General features: G+C 42.2%; 1 protein-coding gene across 1 annotated transcript in view; it reads left to right on the forward strand.

The window, feature by feature from the left end:
- Positions 1-461: 461 nt before the first annotated feature.
- Positions 462-24,134, forward strand: part of LOC310659873 (interleukin-6 receptor subunit beta-like) — a 76,903-nt gene continuing 53,230 nt past the window's right edge. Inside the window, exon 1 of the mRNA XM_083403926.1 lies at positions 462-651. The gene's annotated coding sequence lies outside the window, so the exon portion shown is untranslated. The remainder of the gene's footprint in view (positions 652-24,134) is intronic.

Genomic DNA, 24,134 nt, shown 5'->3' on the forward strand with positions numbered 1-24,134 from the left:
CAGGATAACTTGAAAAGGGCAGTGTGTATTATATTTCCTAGACAGGGAAGCTGGTGGGCCTCTGATAAATGGTCAACTCACCTACCAAGGAGGGGAAATTGCAGCTCCTCCCATGTCCCATCACAAATTTCTCCTGAAAGAGGAACTGTCACTTAACTGGACTTCCTGCTTCAGCGTTTCCTCATAATAAGCCTCCTCAAGTTCACATTCACTTCTGATTTTTATTTTTTTTAATGAAGAAAGGAATTGCTCATCTGACTCTCAAGAAACATTTTACAAATGATGATGAGTGACTGAAACTTGATTTAGCATCATATTAGTAACGGCTGTATTGTGTGTTTACATATTCAGATAAATTCTGCTGGAGGTCAAAGTGGCCTATCCATGATTAATCTGTGATTGATCTGGCTGCTGGCACAGCTGCAGTATTTGCATAGCTCCTCAAACAGAAGATGAGAAAATGCCGTTATATTATGGGAAAGCATTCCTGAGCAACCACAGAGGCCAAGGTAAGGGTCGCTGCACGCTTGAGCTGCAGTCTTGTCTCTTTTAGAATGAATTTCGCAGCTGAAGGACAGACACAATTGCTTTCACGTACAAATGGAAGAGGTGAAAAGGAACAAGGACTGAGGAAGGGGAGGGAGTCGTAAGGTAAGCAAAAGAAAGGGTGGGGGGAGAAAGACAGAAAATTGAAAGGAAGGGAAGGTGATCTCACTGAGAAGTGGTATTTCCAAGAACTATTGGCAGAAATAGCCGGCTAGTTGCAATCTAATATATTCAAGTTACCTGGATGGATTTACTTCAGTAAGGCCTTTAAGGAATTGGATCTCAGTGATCGGTAGTACATGGCTCTGAAATCTTCATGAAGTAACTCCCTGAAAGGCTCAAACCTCACTGTGTTTCACCAAACTGGTTAAATCAATACTAACTATAATATTAAAAAAGTAATTGGAAAAGTTGATACAAACCATAATGCTGCTGCTCTGGCTGACTTTGGAAGGAAAAGCAGAATAGAATTTTTGCATTTTTATGTTGTGAACTGCCCTGTGATCTTTGGATAAAATACAGTATACAAATTTAATAAACAAATAAAATTGAATAAATAAAATAAATAAGTCAAAAAAGGATAGCAGAATACAATACAGTGGTACCTCGGTTTTCGAACGTCTCCATCGACAAACATTTTGGTTTACAAACGCCACAAACCTGGAAGTACAGTGGTACAGTGGTACAGCTTAGTTTATGAACAACTTGGATTAAGAATGCTGCAAACCAGAAGTAGGTGTTTTCACTTGTGAACTTTGCCTTGGAATAAGAACATGTTTCACTTCCTGTTGAGTGTGTTCCATTTGTAAATTGAGTCCCCCACTGTTTTGGTAAAGCACACCTTGGTTTAAGAATGCTTTGGTTTAAGAACGGACTTCCAGAACGGATTAAGTTCATAAACCAAGGTACCACTGAAAATGTTTTGGTTTTCGAACATGCCTCGGAAGTCGAACATGACACGCGGTGTCAGGGAACTGCCATCGGAGCCAGAGGGAGGGCTCCAGAGGGATTCCGGAGAGCGTCCCGGGAGGGAGAGAAGCAGCACATCTTCTGGGGAAGGAAATCAGCGTAGCACCAGTGGAAGAGGGGGGCAGATGGGGGAATCGGCGAGGTGGCTCCAAGACTCCTCACCGGGGACCAGCGGGAAGAGCACGGGTCCTCCGATGCCCACACCCTCCCTGCGCAGAAGGCTTCTGCGCAGGGAGAGTAGGCGGAGACTAGGCGTCAAAGAACTTTTATACTGGAAGAAGTTCAAGAAACGCCCACTGATGGATTCTGCCAGCGATTGAGATAGCCACGGGCGAGTGGCTGTCCAGACAGAAAGGGTTCACTCAGGCAATCCACCCAGGTGTGGCGCTGATTTACGCACGAGCAACCCCTAGAACCATTACACACAGCTTCCACTGAGCGCAAGATCCTGAGGCCTAGCTGTCGGCTGTTGAGTTTTCGGTTTTTGAACGTTTTAGAACTCGAACGGTCTTTTGGAACGGATAAAGTTCAAAAATCGAGGTACCACTCTACAAAACTTCCCTTGTAATTAAATGGCCATTCAAAATAGATGGTAGAATCCGCAGCCAAAGAGCAGCTTCTGATGTGAATTCCACCCTGCAAGTTCAGTTACCATTTTAAGTTAGTTTGGTGATAACTAGGAGCAGCAATAACATGTGACCTCAGTAGCATGAATTACACTTTCATAGAATCATAGAATCATAGAGTTGGAAGAGACCACAAGGGTCATCGAGTCCAACCCCCTGCCAAGCAGGAAACACCATCAGAGCACTCCTGACATATGGTTGTCAAGCCTCTGCTTAAAGACCTCCAAAGAAGGAGACTCCACCACACTCCTTGGCAGCAAATTCCACTGTCGAACAGCTCTTACTGTCAGGAAGTTCTTCCTAATGTTTAGGTGGAATCTTCTTTCTTGTAGTTTGTATCCATTGCTCCGTGTCCGCTTCTCTGGAGCAGCAGAAAACAACCTTTCTCCCTCCTCTATGTGACATCCTTTTATATATTTGAACATGGCTATCATATCACCCCTTAACCTCCTCTTCTCCAGGCTAAACATGCCCAGCTCCCTTAGCCGATCCTCATAAGGCATTGTTTCCAGGCCTTTGACCATTTTGGTTGCCCTCCTCTGTACACGTTCTAGTTTGTCAGTGTCCTTCTTGAACTGTGGTGCCCAGAACTGGACACAGTACTCCAGGTGAGGTCTGACCAGAGCAGAATACAGTGGCACTATAACTTCCCTTGATCTAGATGCTATACTCCTATTGATGCAGCCCAGAATTGCATTGGCTTTTTTAGCTGCCGCGTCACACTGTTGGCTCATGTTAAGTTTGTGGTCAACCAAGACTCCTAGATCCTTTTCACATGTACTGCTCTCAAGCCAGGTGTCACCCATCTTGTATTTGTGCCTCTCATTTTTTTTTTGCCCAAGTGCAATACTTTACATTTCTCCCTGTTAAAATTCATCTTGTTTGTTTTGGCCCAGTTCTCTAATCTGTCAAGGTCGTTTTGAAGTGTGATCCTGTCTTCTGGGGTGTTAGCCACCCCTCCCAGTTTGGTGTCATCTGCAAATTTGATCAGGATGCCCTTGAGTCCATCATCCAAGTCGTTGATAAAGATGTTGAATAAGACCGGGCCCAAGACAGAACCCTGTGGCACCCCGCTAGTCACTCTTCTCCAGGATGAAGAGGAACCATTGATGAGCACCCTTTGGGTCCGGTCAGTCAGCCAGTTACAAATCCACTGAGTGGTAGCATAGTCAAGACCGCATTTTACCAGCTTCTTTACAAGAATATCATGGGGCACCTTGTCAAATGCCTTGCTGAAATCAAGGTAGACTACATCCACTGCGTTCCCTTCATCTACCAGGCTTGTAATTCTGTCAAAAAATGAGATCAGGTTAGTCTGACATGACTTATTTTTCAGAAATCCATGCTGACTATTGGTGATCACAGCATTCCTTTCTAGGTGCTCACAGATTGTTTGCTTAATGATCTGCTCCAGAATCTTCCCTGGTATTGATGTTAGACTGACTGGGCGGTAATTATTTGGGTCCTCTCTTTTCCCCTTTTTGAAAATAGGGACAACATTTGCCCTCCTCCAGTCTGCCGGGACTTCGCCTGTTCTCCAGGAATTCTCAAAAATGACTGCCGGTGGTTCTGAGATCACATCTGCCAGTTCTTTTAATACTCTTGGATGCAGTTCATCTGGCCCTGGAGACTTGAATACATCTAAACTAGCCAAGTATTCTTGTACTATCTCCTTAGTTATTCTGGGCTGTGTTTCCTCTGCTGAATCATTTCCTCCAAATTCTTCAGGTCGGGCATTGTTTTCTTTATCGGAGAAGACTGAGGCAAAGAAGGCATTGAGGAGTTCAGCCCTTTCTGTGTCCCCTGTTTGCATTTCACCATCTTCTCCTCTGAGTGACCCCACTGTTTCTTTGTTCTTCCTTTTGCTACGAACATACCCATAGAAGCCTTTTTTGTTGCTTTTAACCTCTCTAGCAAGCCTGAGTTCATTCTGTGCTTTAGCTTTTCTGACTTTGTGTCTACACGTGCTGGCTATTTGTTTGAATTCCTCTTTGGTGGTTTCCCCCCTTTTCCATTTTTTGTACACATCCTTTTTTAATCTTAACTCAGTTAAAAGTTCTTTAGATAGCCACCCTGGCTTCTTTAGGCACCTTCCATGTTTCCGTCTCATTGGTATTGCCTGAAGTTGTGCTTTTACTATCTCCCTCTTAACAAACTCCCAGCCATCATGAACTCCCTTTCCTTTTAGTATTACTGTCCATGGGATCTCACCCAGCACTTCCCTAAGTTTTATGAAGTTGGCTTTCTTAAAGTCAAGAAATTGAGTCCTAGTATGCTTGGCTGCTCCTTTCCGTTGTATAGTAAACTTCAGAAGAGCATGATCACTTGCGCCTAATGATCCTTCCACTTCTACCCCATTAACCAGGTCATCGACATTGGTTAGGACCAGATCTAAAATGGCTGTTCCTCTTGTTGCTTCTCCCACTTTCTGGACAATGAAGTTGTCTGCAAGGCCAGTGAGGAATCTGTTTGACCTTATGCTCTTGGCTGAGTTTGACATCCAACAAATATCTGGGTAATTGAAGTCCCCCATTACTACTATCTCCCTTCCTTTTGCATGCTTGGCCATCTGTTCCAGGAAGGCATCATCTATGTCCTCCGTTTGGCTTGGGGATCTATAGTAAACTCCCACAATGAGGTCACTATTATTCTTCTCTCCCTTAATTTTGACCCAAATGCTCTCACTTTGGCTTTGAGGTTCTAAATCTTGGATCTCTTCACAGGTATACACATCCCTGACATATAACGCCACTCCTCCTCCTTTCTGGTCTGGTCTGTTTCTCTGAAATAGATTGTATCCCTCCATTTTTACATTCCAATCGTGGGACTTATCCCACCAGGTTTCAGTGATGCCTATTATGTCATATTTAGTTTGCTGTACCAAGAGCTCAAGCTCATCTTGTTTATTTCCCATGCTTTGTGCATTAGTGTACAGACATTGAAGTCCATTAGTCATTCCCCCGTGTCTCTTATTTAAGGATTTTGTCCTCCCACCACTAGGTCTGCTTGCTGTTTGCTCAATTTGGTCTATGACATTTGGATGATCATCTTCATCAATTAATAGACTCCTACCTTCAGGAGCACTGTCTCCCTCCCCCACATTAGTCAGTTTAAAGCCCTCCTGATGAGGTTTCTGAGTTTTTTGGCAAAAACATTCCTCCCAACCGTTGTGAGGTGCAGCCCATCGCTTGCCAGAAGTCCATCCTCAAGAAACTGCAGTCCGTGATCTAAGAATCCAAACCGTTCCTGTTTACACCATTTGCGAAGCCAGCTGTTTACTTCCACTATTTTCCTCTCTCTCCCTGGGCCACGTCGTTCAACTGGGAGGACAGATGAGATGACGATTTGTGCATTTAATTGCTTCAATTTCCTGCCCAGAGCCTCGTAGTCTCTTTTGATCTTCTGGAGGCTATTGCTTGCAGTGTCATTGGTTCCCACATGAACTTTAAATGTATATTGTAAAAGAGTATGCCATCTGAGTTTTCAGATCTCACTCCACCATTATTTTTGGGTGGGGGAGGAGAGTGGAATGATAATGCCCTCATTACTACTAGAAAAAAAAAGTATCAGGCTTCTTCTTTGCCTTATGGAGCAATTCTTAAAAAGGGCTGGGACAGAGTGACGTGGTATAGCTCACACAGACCAGGGTGGAAAGGGGCCAAATAATTTCTATATCTCCATTCATTATAGTGCTGTTTACTGCTTTATGTTTCACTATTGTGTTGTAAATTTTAAATGTTTTATGGGTACCATTCTAAAATCAATTTTGAATCAAGGTGTAGTTTATATTTTTTTGAAAAATATATAAATATTACGAGGAGTTGCATCCAGAAGAGAATTCCGGGGGAGTTCAGCTGTTGTAAATGCAGCTCAGACTGCATAAATATGTTTTCATAGAGATTCACATGGAAATGGCTCAAATCTTGACGAATTTTCTGCATTCAGTACTTAAACAAGCACTCAAATATTATACTAATCTAGTTGTAGAACCTCCCAGAATGCAGGGATCTTTCAGCACTGGGAAGCCACTATGATTGGCATCTTCAGTGAGGACACAGAGAAATTGGACGACAAAGATAAACAAGAATTAATCATCCCCCTCAAGAATGGAAACACGTTAAGAAAGATGTAGATGAACTAGCATGGAAAGTATCATAAAATCAGATTTGGCAACCTACCCACTACAGGAAAAATCCCAGTCCTATGTCCATGATATTCAAGAAAGATATGACATACCCTATGAAGGGCAAAATAGAAATAACACCATAATGGCATGTTTTGGAAGCTAGTATATAATTTGGAAGCTTCTTATAATTTAGCTCTAGCATTGTATATAAAACAAATTCAATATAGTGTTTAACAGCAAGCACAAGAAACCATCCTATTTCCAAATCGCTTACACTCTAAACAGATAAACAGCTGAAGCTGAAACAAAGCCTACTAGCTTAGGCCCAGTTGGGACCAGCTGGGATCTTCACAAGTGTGACTGGCGTGAGGCTGCGCTCCAAGTCTGCACTCTGTAAAGGGAGACTGGAAGCGTAGATGAACACATTATTATAAATGAGGGAAGGATTCACCCCCCCCCAGCATATTTGCAAGGCTGCATTCTTTCTGGTTGGATGAACCAACTCTACCTCAGGAGAGTACCTGATGATGCTATGGTGTGGCTTAGGTGTTCTTATAGAGTGCATCTCACATGTTGCAGGCTGCTGGATCTCCCACCCCTGTTTCGTTCAGTCTCTATCCACCACAGCCATTCCCAGAATTTGATTGCGGCCTCCCCATACCAGAAATTTGCCACAGTGCTTTTTTTCTTTCTCAATAGACCACCATACAGTGGTACCTCTGGATGCGAACGGGATACATTCTGGAGCCCTGTTCGCATCCTGAGTAGAACGTAATATGTGACTGCGCGTGCGCAGGTCGCATTTCGCCACTTCCGCGCATGCGCGTGATGTCATTTTGCGCGTCTGTGCATGTGTGAGCGGCGAAACCCGGAAATAACGCATTCTGTTACTTCCGGGTTGCCGCGGAGCACAACCTGAAAACGCTCAACCTGAAGGTATGCTTTAACCTGAGGTATGACTGTACATTCTTCTCTCTCTTCCTCCCTCCCAAGCCAAACTGCCCCAGCTGTCACTATCCCATCATTGCAATTCCCTTGGCAACAGTTGCCAAGGCAGCCCAGAGACTGCCCCCCCCAAAAAAACTACTTACAATTTTGCTTACCCCACTTTTCAGCAGGCAACTAGCCTTATAAAATATATCAAAACCAAAACAGAAACATTAAACAACCATCTCATATCATGAAACCACATGAATATACATGGTCTACCACAGGAGAATTCGCCTGCGAAGTTTTTCCTGAGCTGTAGCAGGGATGGAGGTTATATGTTAGAATTTGGGTGGAGTCTGGGGGATTCTTGTGCATTTAAAATTTTATGTCGGGAAGACCAGGCGGAATCTGACATGATTTTTTGTATGAACATGAACTTTTTTACATAGAGATATATTTGAAAGTAATCAGTAGAGTCTACAGAAGGGTTTGCAACTGGTTTATTCCGGATGTAGAACTGGCCCTTACTTGCCCATTTAAAACCAATAGGACCTACTTCTATGGGGACAGCGGGTGGGGGAATAACATGGTAGAGGCACTCAGAAAGTTGGCAATATAAATGGGAATATATGACCTTGATCTTATCCAAAACTGACAAAGTGCATTAACCACTAATAAATTGCCATTAGTTCCCACTAAAATATGACACCCTATTGACATGCATGGTGTTGCTCGCTGCTTCATCATTTCATTAAGTGTAAGGGAAAAGAAATATAAATAATATTCAGATGCTGCCATACATTGTAGTCTTATTCTTGTCCTAACAGATTCATTATATCTTTTGCAGTAAACAGGCTTCACTGAAATCCTTTATTAGAACATACTGCCTATGATTTTATTCAATTTTCTTCAGGCCTTTTAGTGCGTCTCATTTATCTCGCCTTATCCATGGAAGTCATCTGTAGCAATGTTGTCAGCTACAGGAGATATTCCGATAGCACCAGAACAGAGACGGCTGCAGGCTCCAGTGCCTTCGGAGCCAGCTAACAAGCAGGTCACAGTTTCCAGCAGCAATTTCTTCTTTCTTAGGCTCATCCAGACTCTTTGGGCATTCTTCCCCTCTCTGTCTCTTGTCTCTCTCATTTTTTTTTCTTTGCCAAAGCAATTCTGTGCCCCTCTTTCCTCTAAAATACAATTTTAATGCAACTATAGGTATTTTAACATGCAGCTTAAACAGCATCTAAAAAATCCGAACCTTTCTATAGCCATACCAAATTATGGGGTCTAAACAGCTGTTCGGGGGGGGAGTTTTGAAGCACTGTGTGTATGAGAGAGAGAGAGAGAGAAGAAGAGTTTGGATTTGATATCCCGCTTTATCACTACCCAAAGGAGTCTCAAAGCGGCTAACATTCTCCTTTCCCTTCCTCCCCCACAACAAACACTCTGTGAGGTGAGTGGGGCTGAGAGACCTCAGAGAAGTGTGACTAGCCCAAGGTCACCCAGCAGCTGCATGTGGAGGAGTGGAGACATGACCCTGATTCCCCAGATTACGAGACTACCGCGAGAGAGAGAGAGAGAGAGAGAGAGAGAGAGAGAGAGAGAGAGTGGTCACTTAAACATCACCAAAGGGAATATATAAATAGTTATACAGTGGTACCTCTAGTTAAGTACTTAATTCGTTCCGGAGGTCCGTTCTTAACCTGAAACTGTTCTTAACCTGAAGCACCACTTTAGCTAATGGGGCCTCCCGCTGCAGCCACGCCGCCAGAGCACGATTTCTGTTCTTATCCCGAAGCAAAGTTCTTAACCTGAAGCACTATTTCTGGGTTAGCGGAGTTTGTAACCTGAAGCGTATGTAACCTGAAGCGTATGTAGCTTGAGGTACCACTGTACTTTAAAGCAAAATATAATCCATCTCAGCATAGCAGGAAATGCCAAACCTGTGTATCTGCTCTGTCTGCTGTCCAGGCACTAACTGTTGATGAACAACTTCAAGGACCCTCTTAGGGCTTGTGTTTTTAAATTTTTCTTGGACTAGGCTAAAAACAAAACAAAACAAACCCTGGGCTTCAAATAAATTCCTTCAAAAAGAGTCCTCTTTAAACTAGAGCATATATTAACGGCCTCTGCTTCCCTGGGTCATCAAATTAGTGAATGACATAACCAGTTAAATGTATTGGATAAAAATATTGGTCATCATCACAAAAAAGTACAGAAATATTAATGGTACTGAGATGCATTTTAGTATAGCAGGTCCCCAGCACTTTGGAAGGACCTCATCTTGTAAAATGACATTTTGTCCAATCCGTTGGGCTGCTAAGGCAAACCTAGAAACCTTGTATGCAGTGATTATCTCCATCCACAAGCAAATAATTTTTCTCCCTACTATTCAGTAAGGACCCTCTGTGAATAATTCCTTTGAGAGAGCTATACCTAGGAGAACTGTCCAAGAAGCAACACGGTACATGATGAACAATATTCTCCAATTCTCCCTGGCTGCAGAAACATAATTGACAATTTACAGAGACTCTATATATGGGTGGCATAAGATGGATTTTGAGAAGTGCAAAATATAGTGGAACTGCTACATCCCATGCTTGGGAAACTTTGGCAAGTGGGTGGGGTCGCCAGTCACTTAGTGTCATTATGACACCAGACAATGATTTCAAATATTTCACTCTTGAGTGCCAATCAGTCGATGAGCACTGATAATGAGCTCTTTTGAAGGTGTGCTAAATAGGCTCAGGTACTGGTGGGGAACCATCACTGGTTTAGAGCTTTACAAGTAATGAACAAAATCTTAAACTTGGCCCAGTAGCAAATCGGTAGCCGATGTAGCTTAGAAGTAGTGTGATATCCTCACAGCTGATAGCTCCACTCAGCAACCTAGCCATTGCATTCTGCACAAGATGTTGTCTCTGACCAACCATAGGTGCAACCCCACATAGACAGCATTACAGTGATTCAGTCTTGAGGCTACCAACACGAGTCACTGTGCCCAATCTACTCCTATCCCAGAAAGGCTGCAGCTGGCATACCAGCTGAAGCTGGTAAAAGGCACTCCTGCCACCTGGACCTTCAGCGACAATTTTAGATTGAGGAGCACTCCCATACTATGTATATGTTCCTTCAGGGGGTGGTACATTCCCATCTAGAACAGGCAAATTATCCAATTCCTGGACTGCCCACCCACAAGGCTACCAACTTGTCAGGATTCCATCTCAGCTTCTTGGCCCTCATCCAGTGAACTTCCTTTGCTGTAGGAAAACCACACATCAGGGTCAGATGATGGGCAATGGGAACCCTTTCAGGTTTAGGAAGGGTTTTCCATTGAAACCCTTGCTAAAACTGAGTGTGGGGGTGGGAATCTGCTGCTCACCAGGAGGGAGAGGGATGAGGCAATGGGGAGGTCAGTGCAGTGCAAATGCACTGCAGGAGTCAAGCCCACATTCCTGCTGGTATATTTGCACCTTGCTGACCTCCCTGCCACTTCAGCCCTCCCATTCCTGGTGAGCAGCAGTGACTCAGCTATCAGGAAGTCAGATGAGCACCACCAGCCCACCCACAACTGCCTTTTCCCCTTCCTCCAAGGAGCATGAACAGCTCTGTTCCATGCTAGCTGGAATCCTGGACAAGAACACTTTTTAAAAGGGCTGGCTGCAGTTTTTTATAAGAATGGTTTCTGCCCTCTATTTCTAATACTGGATCGCTCCTCCCTCACTTTAGAAGAGGATGGCCAGTCCATTTCTACTACAGCTTCATTTGATCTGCATTGCTTTAACAAGCTTTAAAACATCCTGCAAAAATTGAGAGAGCAAAATTTAGTACAGAAGGGTGTGGTGACTTACTGGACTCTACAGCTTTGCTGAGTTTACGTGTTTCCAATTCCATGGAAAAGTCTGCTGGCCTTAATAGGGCTAAGCTGATGTGTCACTTCTTCAGAACTGCTTTCACCATCCACTCCACTAAAACAGGCAGAGGTCGTTGTTGTAAATGTCAATAATTTAAAATACTTATGTGAACTGTGGGTCATTTGTACTTTAAACATAGCAGTCTGGTAGGCTGAGTAAGAATAAAAAGGAACTGCTGCACATTGACTCACACTATTGATCCATCTCATTCAGGGATCCATAATCGGATCACTAGCAGTGACTCTTCAAGGTCCCTGGTAATGGTCTCCCAGCCCTACTTCCTGAAATCCTTTAACCCTTAGTTTAACAAATTCTGGAGTGGTCCCCAATGGAAGTTCCACAGAAAAGGGGATTCTGAGATTAACATGCAGTTTCTCTCAGAACCAGGTAAAGTTTGGTGCTGAAACCACTGTCACCTCTAAAGAAAAGTTAGATAACCCTGGGCCTTTGTTTTTAAGGAGACACCAGTCCCTAGCCTCACATATGGAAGCACCATATCAAAATTCTTTTCCAAGTGAGAAAAATAATACATTGATACAGGGTGCTGTGAGAAGGAAGGGGGGCTTCAAATAGACTTCAAAGGGGGCTTGGATTCTTATATACGGTATATCAGGTGTTATGAACCCAAAATCCAGCAGTGACCAAGACACCAAGTCAGGGGCTGTAGAGTCTCCATCTAGGGAATTAAACTGTTTTCCTGACTCTGATATTGGTGACCAGGGAGCCACTAGGGCTGATGGAGCTTGAATCCAATGAAACTAAATGTCTCACTGCTACAATGGTGCAGTAACACACCAGCTGGGGAGCCGAGTGAAGAAGTAGAGGCAGTTCTCATGGAAGGGGATGGAGCCTTGGAGGGGTGGGTTGGTGCAGATGCTCAAATTGCTTCCGTCTGTATCTAGCCTTTGGCAGAGCAAATTGCTGTCAGGAATCGGCAAGACACCAGCAAACTATGTGCATTATGCTCCATACTCTAAGGATACAAACAAACTGTGTGCAATGTGCTCCATACACAATCATATATACAGAGAGAGGGAGAGAGAGTTGCAATTGTCTTATTGATTTTATGCTGTTCATCACCATGATATACCATATTTCTTCATGTTGGCAATACAGTCAGTTTTGCAAATTAATATATGAAATAACAGCAATGTTCAGCCAATATTAAGCCAAAGCTTCATCCATAGATTGAATGAAAACTTTAATAAAGGCACACACCAGATCCCACTGTTAATCTTCAAAAGAAGATAAGAGCAAAGGATTGTTTTGCCCAAAGTTTTGCTACAGTTAGTTTGAAGACACCAGTCGGATGGAAAAAGAACTGATGCTGTGGTCTTGTTACCAATGTATTCCTTTGACAGCCATTATTTGAATAGGCATGTGCTATGCCCTCCCTGCGCACTGTGCAAGTGTTGCCCTCCTATGCTGTGCAACAAGCCATCACCCTAATTACCTATTAATAGCTTGCCATCTGATCAAGATGATTCAGGCAATCTGGAATAAATTGAAAGCACATGTATGATGTCCCTGAACTTGTTCTTCTACTCATTATTTCTGTTTTAGTACTTTATATGCAAGAATAAAAACTGTTCCATCCAGGAGGAGGCTTGGCAGGTACCCTTTCAAAATACGAATGTATATTGCATAACTGTTGATGTGAGAGGGTTCTTTTTTATTGTATAGGTAGGTGCTCTGCACACTAACTGCCCAAAATCTGATCTGTTTTTCACAATGAAGCAACCTCCACATATGGTATTAGTTGTTATGATTTACACATTATCTTACTGTCTTCCATAAGCAACTTGCTAAAATGTGCAACTGCTCTGACAAGATTAGAGTTGCCAGGCTTCCAGTTCTGACCTGAAGTCTCCAGGTTTGCAGGTGGCAGGTGGGCAGCTTGCATCTCCAGGTGAGCAAGAGTGTTGTTAATAAAAAAACAACTACTAAGAAGGTAGTGTGTGCTGCTTGCAAGCTTGAGTCCAGCAGGAGCTGCCTGTCAATTATAGCATAGACATTGGAGGGGAGGGCCGTTCCCACCTCTGCTTCTCTCTCCCAGTTATCCTCCATCTCCCGGAAGTCATCTCCATGATATTACCAGGGACTGCCTGGTTTATTCCTAACTATTTATTGAATGCAGAATAAAACTATCTTCAGAATGCACACACATGTATATCATTTGACCTCCCTCCATTTGTTTTGTTTTTTCATTCCCGCCACCTCTACTCTGAATTACTTTTAGAATTGCCACTTGGTCAGTCCTCAGTCTGCTGCTATATCATCTGATGGGCCTGGACTTAGTCTATATATTTGCATATTTGAAATGCACTTATACTTAAACAGAGTCACTGTAGCCAGTCCTGGGCACAAGGTAAACAAATGGAAACTGTGGTAGGCGTGTGTGTGTGTGTGTGTGTGTGTGTGTGTGTGTATCTCTACCTACCACAATCAGCAGTCCTTGAAAATGTGGCAATTTTAGCTACTGCATTTATGGCGCAGTCTTACATATGTATACCCCAAAGTAAATTCCCATTGTGTTTCCCAGGCAACTGAGTATAGGATTGCAGACAGAGTAGTTTCATTTTCCAAAGTGGTGCTATTTTTCTTTCTCTAAATATTTCTGTCATTGTAATAACAGTAACTTTCTGAAAAGGAAGAAATTAAGATTTACACAGTAATATAAACTGATCTACAATGCAAGCGCATAGTGTGTTCACTAGCTATTTTGACAAATACGGAGAATAGGAACTGGTCTGCTTATATATGCTTCCCAAATACATCTAGTTCATTTTCAGCTTATTCCACTGCAGAGGTTGGCACCTCTATCCACAGCATAGCATGGACTCACTCTGCATGATCTTAAACTCCGAGATCCCTTGAATAAACGTTCATTTTGATAAATTTCATAGTAGGATTAAGATTGTTTTTAAATTAATTTTTTTAAAGAGGGGCTTCAAATTATTTCTGCCATGATTCGGTAGCAGTGAAATACAGTGCTACTATATTCCAGGCCACACCACTCTGAAATTGATGCCATTTACTAGAAGCTCTCAACAAGAGATCCCTTAATTGGAAGAACATCCTTCTCAATCAGAAGTGGCTGAGCTAAAGGATGCCCTCGAAATATCAATGTGGGCTCAAGCTATTTAAAATGTCACGGTTAACCTTTATAAAAACCTGATTTAATTAGAAAATTATAATGAGAGCATCCTTACCAGTAGGAAATTCCTGTTTCAAACGAATTTCTTGTTAACTTTCTATGGCAATAGAGAGAGCACCTTTTATTCTATTGTTGGGATAGGTTTAGCACGCTCACGACATCAAGGATAGCACTACTTTGATTAATTTTTATTTGCTAGGATTAGAGTTAATTACTGTAGCATGCCCAAGAGCGGAGTCAAGTTGGACAGAACTAGCTATGTTTTGCAGATGCCGCCAGCAGCTCTTAGGTATATATAAAAAAGCAAAACAATATATAGACTAATCAATGTCCTTTAGGCACTGTACTATGGGTTTTTTTTCTCTCTCTCTCTCCAAAATAATTAATGAAAGGAACCTGCGAGTTGAGTAAAAAATGTTCAGTTTCAAGTGGCAAGATATCTTGTGGAAAGATAGCAATTGCAGGGTAGAATTGGAGTGTGCTAAGGCAGAATGCGAGCTTCATGGGTCATGAAGTAACCATATTTGGGAATAGTTATTTAGCCAGATTTTTAGCTTTTGACAACAGATAAAATTTACAGGTTTTCTAGCTGCTGAGCTGCACAGTTATGTGAATATACGTACCAGGGGCAGGCAAAGGGTAGATCAGGAGTATTTTTCTTTTTCCTTTTCTTTTGTAATGTAGTCCCCCCCCCCCCCATTTTCATCTTTAAACTGTTTAACATAGCTACATAGATATCTATTCTTTGTCTACATTAGAGCATATGACGTGCATCAATTATATAAAATTAAAACTAAAACAGCAAACACTCAGATAAATATTTTGGAATATATTAACAAAGTTGTGCCAAAGTGTATATAACCAAAATTATTACAGTTATTAGATATGAAATAATGTATAGTATTGTGAAATGCTGAGATTGGTAGCCATTAATAAAATATATTTTGTATCAATAATGATTAGAATTTATAGGGAGGAGGAGATAGGAAAAAAAGAAAATATGTACTTCGTGCCAGACTGTGTTTTAAACTATGGGTAATGCTCTACCATATGCCTCATTATTTGTGTAATCAATAAAGTCACACCAGACTGCATAAAAATTGTTGTGTTTCTTTTGGCCCCTTGCTAAGTTAAATTTTTGTGCCAGTTTCTCCAATAATGCCGTTTGCCAAATTGTATTATATAATTGGTCCATAGTTAATAATTGTAACGATTTCCATGTTCTGGCAATAGTTGGTTTTGCAGCAGTTAATATATGTAAAGTAGAAACGAAGAACTCATAACACAAAGTATTGTGACTATACAAGTAAAGCCAGTCCTGGGGTCATGGGAACTGTCTGCCTTGTAATCAAATATATTTCTGTAAATACATTTCCCCATAACTTTTCTATTTTTGGACACTCCCACCACACATGCCGATTTGTCCCTATAGTGGTGATCAGGAGTACTGATAGATCTCTAGGGAGTTTACAGTAGTTTGGCAAGGGTTTGTGACTCCCAACTGTCTTATTCAAAATCGACAGCTAAAAAGCTCCCCTCCCACACCATGCTCCTAAATTTGGTTCTTGAAAAAGAAAGCTGGGGGGGGGATTTTTTTTAAAAAAATTGTAAAACGAATTCTGAGCTTGGTTCTGATTCTTGGGTTCAGCATTTGCTCACAGGCACCCTGTTCCTTAATTTTCAGCAGCCAAGCCTCTATTTTGCACCTGGTTCTGGTTGGTAGATCTCGGGAGTTCTAGTTAATAAAGTAGATCCCAACAGCTATCCCTGATGTTTAAACGCAGAGAGACATATTGATTTTAACTGGTGCCTGCAACATATTATAGTGCTGTTTGAGAACTTCCTTAGGGGAGGAAAGACAGGTTATAAATTTGAAATAAGAACAGAAAAGAGGAATAGCAAGACAATGGCTGCAGCTGAACAATACCTATAATATAAAACCTGAGTAGCTCCTTAACAATATAGCTGTTGTTATAGGAGAAAACAAGGAGTTGGAGCACAGTGGTAGAACATGGTGTTGTGATCAGGGCCTGCTTTGCATAGCTTCTGCATATCTATGTTGCCCAAATTTCATTTTGGGAGCCAGCATTGTGAGTTGTCTTTGCCATGTTCCTGCTAGATAAAAGTATACTTGGAGCAAGTGCAAATTGTTGCCTTACTGGAAGAGAAGGTACAACAAACTTGAGGCCTGCCTAGCCACACTTTGAGCTACAGGACAAGATGCAGAGTTTCTTGATAGAGCTGAGTGGACTTAGGGACTCCACTGTGGCTTTGTATAGAATCATAGAATCATAGAGTTGGAATAGACCACAAGGGCCATCGCGTCCAACCCCCTGCCAAGCAGGAAACACCATCAGAGCACTCCTGACATATGGTTGTCAAGCCTCTGCTTAAAGGGTTTACTCCTTAAGCCTTTTCTACTCCAGAATATGTCCTGCAAGTATTGATTGTTCCTCAGAGTTTGCTCCCGAAGCCTTTCTCGCAAATGAGTACAGCCGCAAAGCAGCAGGATCAAAGTTTTCCTTCTCGTAGATGGGCTATGTCCCCAGGTTGACAACCCCCATCAGCCCCTTCATTTCCTTCAACAGCACATGCAGAAACCACCTTCTCAACTGTTGGACCTGCTATTAGTCTCTTCCACTCAATATACTGGAACCAGGCTTCACATGCAAGGGATAGACCAGTTCCTGACTCACCAAGGGAGACCCATTGGCCACCAGCTGAAGCTGTTTCCTACAGTGTGACGACTGTTGCATAATGACAGCTTCTAGGAACCATAGGTGAGAGCTAAGTGCACGGTGGGTACCAAAGGTGGATGAACTATCCCAGAAGGAACACAACATGCTCCCCACCAGAGATACTGCCCCTCCTCTAACACTCCATACACTCCAAGATATACTATAACTGAACATCTTTGCATGGAATCTAATCTGATCCATTGACCAGAGATAAGAAGCAGGCGAAGCCCCCACTTCCCCTGCCTGCCAATGCATTATGGATAAAACTCAAAGGATCCAGGGAATGAGAGGCCTCTGTAGAGGGCAAATTTGCTCATTCTATAAGCTTCCTTTTCACCACATTGGTTTGCACTGTTTACGTCTGACCTAGGACAATCAATTATTTGAAGCTACTCCTCTGGGTAAATGTTTAATAAAAATGCAAAGTGCCAAGGAAACTACAAAACACGCTTTAATGTTCAGCTTAGCAGTGCAACTTCCATGAAATAGATCCCAGTAAATCCACCGCACCCAACATTATTCTAATGTAGCACAACAAAGAAATCCCAGCGACTACTTTCAGTATGAAAGATTAACAGTAAGTGTGGATTGCAGACCTTATTTGCATGAAGTCATGCAAATAAGCCATCATGACCACAAGTGGAGAAATAAAAATCTGTAATTCTGAGGAACAGCCAACATCAAAAATACCATAAAATCTAGGCGTTCCTTTGTCATAGATGAGAGCAATGGGAGATTGCCCGAGGGCAAAAATCATCCCCGAGATTTGGTATTTTGCCTGAAGCCAAAGGCTGACAGCAATATGCACAATCAAAGGAACCATATTTAACCTGAGGATAAATGTATTTTACCACTATTGCCCTGGAGAGTATCACTAGTTCTTTTATTGTCCTTCTCAGCTTCCTAGCACTCTGAAACCTTAGGGGCCTAAGGAGGACATAAGTGCATAAAGATTTCCATATACAATATCCTCCGTGAGATCCTTGTACCTACAGTAAATAACAGTTTCTGTGCAGAAAGCAGATCTCGGATCCTGGAAGGTTGTCCTGTGACAATTACAGGATGATCATTCGAAAATGGCAAAGAGATTCAGAGAGAAGACAGACAATTCAAGATTTCAAAAATAATATAAAGACAGGCTTATAAAGACTGAATGCCTTCAGAAATGGAACCAGCGCTGTGCTGAACCACATGGGGAACTTTTTATTTAAAATGGGTGAAATAACCAAGAAGTCAACTCACAGATTGCAAAATAGAGAGGTTATATGCAAGTGGTGGTACTTTAGGGGATATGATGAATGTATCTTAGGTGTGAAGGGAACAAGATTACAAGTATGATTTTGACACAGCACACATGCTTCTAACATAGCCAAGTTGTTTGAGTGAATTAATGCCCTTCTTGAATATGTCTGCATGGGCAAGGAACCCCTAGATCGGGGGAGCTGACACGGTGCCTGTAGTTGTTGCCATTGACCATGTTGGCTGGGGCTGATGGAAGTTGTAGTCCAACAGCATTTAGAAGGCATCATGTTGGCTAGTCCTGACCGGGTCTTTTAAGGGTACCATCTAGATCTCCATAATTTCAGCAGTGAATCTTCTATGGAAGCTCACCACAGTTGTGACACGCATACTGCCTTTCCCTCCCACCCCCCACCCTCCAGCAGAGGCCCAACATGTACTACTCTGGTAAGGTCCTTTACAGAACAGGGTTGGGCACAGTGATTAACTAGCTCTTAAAGCAACTTTCTCCCCTTGTCCAAGCCATTTCCAAAGTATTTAAAAACAAAGGGAAAACTTAATAAAGCACTGAACAAAATGTTGAAACAGGTGTTCATACATACACTTAAAAAAATAATAAACCTAGAGCAAACTGGACAGTGGAGCTCACAGAAAAACGCTCGATGGCTTTTGATCTGGTGGCTGCATGTGGAAAAGCAGGGGAAGCAGAGCTCACTCCACTGAAGATAAATGCTTCTGCTTCTAGGAATATCTTTTACAGATGAAAGTAATGAATACTTGCAATGAATGGTCAATTCTGTTTTCCTGATCCAGCTAAGGGGTCAAAGAACAGCTCTCAACTATCAAAGGCAGGCTCCAGCTAAGAGGGGCTTCCATTTGGACCCTTTCCATGTTATAGTGGATCCCCAGGATTTTAATCGCAGTGGCAGTCAGCCATCTTGATTTCTCACAATACCCTTACCCGTTGCTTTTTTTCTTTAAAAAATGTTTAGGGGTACTCTCATTTTGACTCAAGAAAATCACCAATTTATTGTTCAAATCGGGAAAAATATAGTAAATGAACAAAAGTACAAAGATTCACAAAATGTTTAGGGGTATGTGTCCTCCTGTGTGTCCCCCCCCCCCCCCAGAAAAAAAGCACTGCCCCTACGCCTCAAAATAGTGTTCTTCAGGATATTGTGGGAAACTAAAGGGGTACGATACGATACGATATCTTTATTGTCATTGTCCCATGCAGAACAATGAAATTGAAAAGAACAATGAAATTGAAATTGTCTTGCATTTCTGCCCGCCCAGTTTGGCAGAGTGGGCTTTTACACTGGGGAAGCCCTAGCCATAAGGTTACCAGACATCCCTGTTTCCTGAGGACAGTCCCTTGATTTACAAATCAGTCCCCATGAAAATCCATTGAAGTTGAAAAGTGTCCCTGGATTCATTGAAACAAATCTGGCAACCTTACCCTAGCAGCATCCTGACTGTAAGCCTCATCTTGGTGAGCTTCTCTTCATTTTTAACACACATCCAGCACCAAGTTTAAGTACACCAACTTTCACACACCTTGTGAATATCAGCTGGGTGAGAGATTCCAGAGCCCTTCAACACAGACAAACACTTGTGCAACTTCCATGGGGTACTTGGAGCGAAGGTCCGGATTCTGTGGCTTATAACACACATATTGCAGTCTGTCACCTGTGGGTCAACTACATTTGGCAAGAATACTGAGGAAAGGTGGATAAAATGTTTATAATATATAAGAACGCTATGGAAATAATGTCACAAACATCCTCTGTAGAGCTTCAGGTTAAACTTCTTACTAAAAATAAAATGGAGGGCTTAATCACACATACTAAGAATTATATACATGGAGGCAATGAATGAAAAAAGGCTTAACTGGATTTTATTATTAAAAAATAAGAATGGAGAATTAGCATGGCAAATGTACTTAAATCCCAATTAAATCCCAAATGTAATTAAATCCAAATGATGTCCATGGTTAGGGGATGTGGTTAAGGTGATGGAAGGCAGACCTGCCAAGTATGTCTTGAAAGAACATGCCTCTGATGCTTGCCTAACCCTGTCAGGAAGAGAGGGATGAATCACAGACCGACAACAAAATGCAGTATCTCTTAGTGTGCGTTGTAAAGGAATAGACCATTTATTGATAATTGTGTCTTGACTTTTGACAGTGAAAACAATTCTACTAAAGTGAAGGGTTTTAATGTATATGAAAAAGAAGGGCATTAAGTGATAGCCATGTTCAAACATATAAAAGGATGTCACATGGAGGAGGGAGAAAGGTTGTTTTCTGCTGCTCCAGAGAGGCGGACACGGAGCAATGCATCCAAACTACAAGAAAGAAGATTCCACCTAAACATTAGGAAGAACTTCCTGACAGTAAGAGCTGTTCGACAGTGGAATTTGCTGCCAAGGAGTGTGGTGGAGTCTCCTTCTTTGGAGGTCTTTAAGCAGAGGCTTGGCAACCATATGTTAGGAGTGCTCTGATGGTGTTTCCTGCTTGGCAGGGGGTTGGACTCGATGGCCCTTGTGGTCTCTTCCAACTCTATGATTCTATGATTCTAAGTGGTTAGCAGTGGCAAATTTGCCAGGCATGTTGAGTGAGAGGGACTGCCTGGCTGCACAGAGGACCCAAGATAATATTGGAGAAAAACATTGCTGTTCTCCACCCAAATAATGTGGGCAAAAATGAATATATTAGGGTTAACTATATATTGGTGAAGATGACAGAAAAATGCATTATATTAGGGAGAACTGTGTTGCAAAAATGTGTACTTTGGTAAAATTGCATTAAAAATGTGCATATTAGGGGGGAAATTAATCAAATGCTGATAAATTTACATGATTTGGAAATGGGGAAATAATAACGTGAGAGAAACCAAAACTGATGGATTTGCCCAGTCCTAACTCAGCCATGTACAGCTTTAAAGCCAGCCCCCACTTTCCCCCCACACTCTGCTGGCTGAGCCATAGGAGCCAGAGCTAAGAAGAATTCACAAACAATAAGGAGACAAAGTAAACCTTTCAAATAATCTCCTATGAAAGTACCTGGTACTGTTCATTAATGTCCATTTGAACACAGCCATAAGTATAAAACAAAACTGGACAGAATGCAGGCCACTTGGAGATGCAACAGGCATAGTATTCTACCATAGCTGATCATGACTAGAGAACAGTCTTCTCTCCTGGCTTGTAGTCTTCATATGTGGTTATGGGGTCACCCAAGCAACTGCGTGCAAAGGAGAGATATTTACCTCCACAGTCACAGTTCCATATGCAAACAAAATCCAAATACCAGGGAAGCATTGCATGCAAAATCCCGCAGCCTTCTTATGCCACATAAGCCTTGGATAAGAAACACCCAGAATCCCAAACATTTGTCTATACAAGACAGCAAAATCAGACCAAAGGAATCAGATTCTGTCCCAACAACATGCAGGCATTTAGTTGATAACATACCCAGTGCCAACTACTCTTAAAATGAGATGTGTCACTTCAAATAAAAATGAAGCCTTTTTGAGCATGCACAATTTCGTATTGCTACTGGAAAAGGTGTTTTGTTTAACTTCCTGAGGGCTTGAATACAAAATACCTTCTTTATTAAAAAAGTGGGGATGGGAGGGGGGGAGCTCGCTGATTAAATATTTCTGCGGGGGGAAACCTGTAGCAAAACAGATTAATTTCTTCAGGGGTACATTTTGTAGAGAAATTATTTTCTTTGGTAGAACCTACAATTTTTCTTTCAGCAGCAAGAAACTAGGCACAATATATGAGCAGGCCCCACAGCACAACCCCAGAGGATAATGCTCTTCCAAAGACAAGCGTGTGTGATGCTGCCGAGTTCCCAGCATCTTGGTATTTAAATTGTGACTCCAAATGGGATCTCCCCTGCGGCCCCCTGAAATGTATCTAATAAATTCAGCACATTATTTATGTAAAAATCTGCCCTGTTGAATATTTTGCTGCGAAGAGGGGGTGGAGGTGGGGAGTGGAGAGCACATAATGAGATTTGCCAGCAAAATCTGCCTTTCTCTTGACTAGTTGGGAATTTCAATAGAATATGCTACTTGCCCCTTTCATCTTATCTGTGGCAAGAGCAGTCAATGGATGTATTGCCCTTTGCAACAGAAGAAGCCATTGCTGGTCCTTTTTAAGGCAGGAAAGGCATTGGAGAGAGAGAGAGTGTGTGAGAGAGAGAGAGAGAGAGAGTAAGTACACACACACACACACACACACACACACACAAAATGATTCCAAGCACTGGCGAAGGACAAGGAGTGGGGGGGGAGCGCACCGCCCCTGGCAGGGCGATCCCGGTGGCTCGCCATCGTGGCTGTCCCCCTGCCCACGCTGGGCACTCCACCCCTGCAGGCGGCACGTCATGCCCCTGTGGGAGGCGTGCCCTGCCCCCAGGACATGCACAAGCCCCGCCCCCATCTGCTCTCCGCCCCCCTGTGCCGGAGCATAAAGTTCCGCCACTGATTCCAAGCATGTTTAAATGGCTTGGGCCCAAGTACAGCTTTGCCATCTTCAGCTTGGACACTGAAATATATTTTTTTTCCTGTGGGTGGGGGCTTTCTCATGGTACCACCACTGGGTAGCACTTAGGGAGGCAGAAATTCAGGCAAGAGCCTTCTCAGTTTGGTGTCCTTGTGGAATTCTCTACCTCAGACATCAAGTTTGACGTTTACTGAAGACACACCTCTGCACCCACCCTTTTGAGTCCTTCAGATGTTGTCCTTCAACTGGACTTTGAGGAGTGGCTGAACTGTCTGTCCTCAGACGCACCCCAATCCCTTCAGCACCTATTGTTTTGCCGCTGCTTTGAAGTTACAAGATCATACCCTCCAACATTTCTTTGATGAAAACAGCAACATCCTTTTCCATGATGATGATGATGATGATGATGATTTTATTATTTATGCCCTGCCCATCTGACTGGGTTGCCTAGGCATTCTGGATGGCTTTCAACATATATTTAAACATAATAAAACACTGAACTTTTTTTTAAAAAACTTCCCTATATAGGTTTGCCTTCAGGTGGCTCAGGGGTCGCATAACTCCATACCCTCCAACATTTCTGCAGTGAAAATAGGGACATCCTAAGGAAAAGCAGGACATTCCGAGATAAAATCAGGAACTGGGACAGCTTCTGTAAATCCGGGACTGTCCCTGGAAAATAGGGACACTTGGTGGCTCTGCAAGATAGTGTAGGGTTTTTTAAAAATATATTATATTGTTTTCTGTTGTGGTTCTTTATTTTTTATTTTACTTACTTGTGAACCGCTGTGTAATCTTGTATGAAGTGTGGTATATAAATGACTATTAAATGAAGTTATGCTGAAACGGCTACTATACTGTATTAATAAAATAATTATAAAGAAATAAGAGTGTAAACATTTTAAATATAAAACAGAATTTGCCTCACTGATTCAGTGAGGACTAGTTTTGTACAGCCAAAAGACATGTGTTAATTTTAAATTTGTATTTACATTTGCCATGCATTTTATTTGCATACATTTGCATTCTGTAAACTGCAAACAGCATCAACTGGGGAGAGGGATAAATTATGGGATTATTAATTTATTATTCATTCATAGGATTTCTTTGCCACCAGGTGAGTCGCAGCAATATAAAAATACAGGGTTGTATACAGAATTAATCCTACTTATAATGACCATTACTAACTTAGGTCCATTTTTTTCAATGGGTCCATTCCAAGCAAAACTTAATTGGATGCAGCCCATAATATTAAAATAACTTAAAATAATTTGATTAGAGCAGGAATGGGGGATTAACTCTTTCCTCCCCTGCTGTGGCCCTGAGCATACTATATTTCCTCGTCCTCCAAACCTTAAGTTTGCTTTGTGGGGAAAT

Source organism: Podarcis tiliguerta (assembly GCF_965153285.1).
Source record: "Podarcis tiliguerta genome assembly, chromosome: 11".
Classification (NCBI taxonomy): domain Eukaryota; kingdom Metazoa; phylum Chordata; class Lepidosauria; order Squamata; family Lacertidae; genus Podarcis; species Podarcis tiliguerta.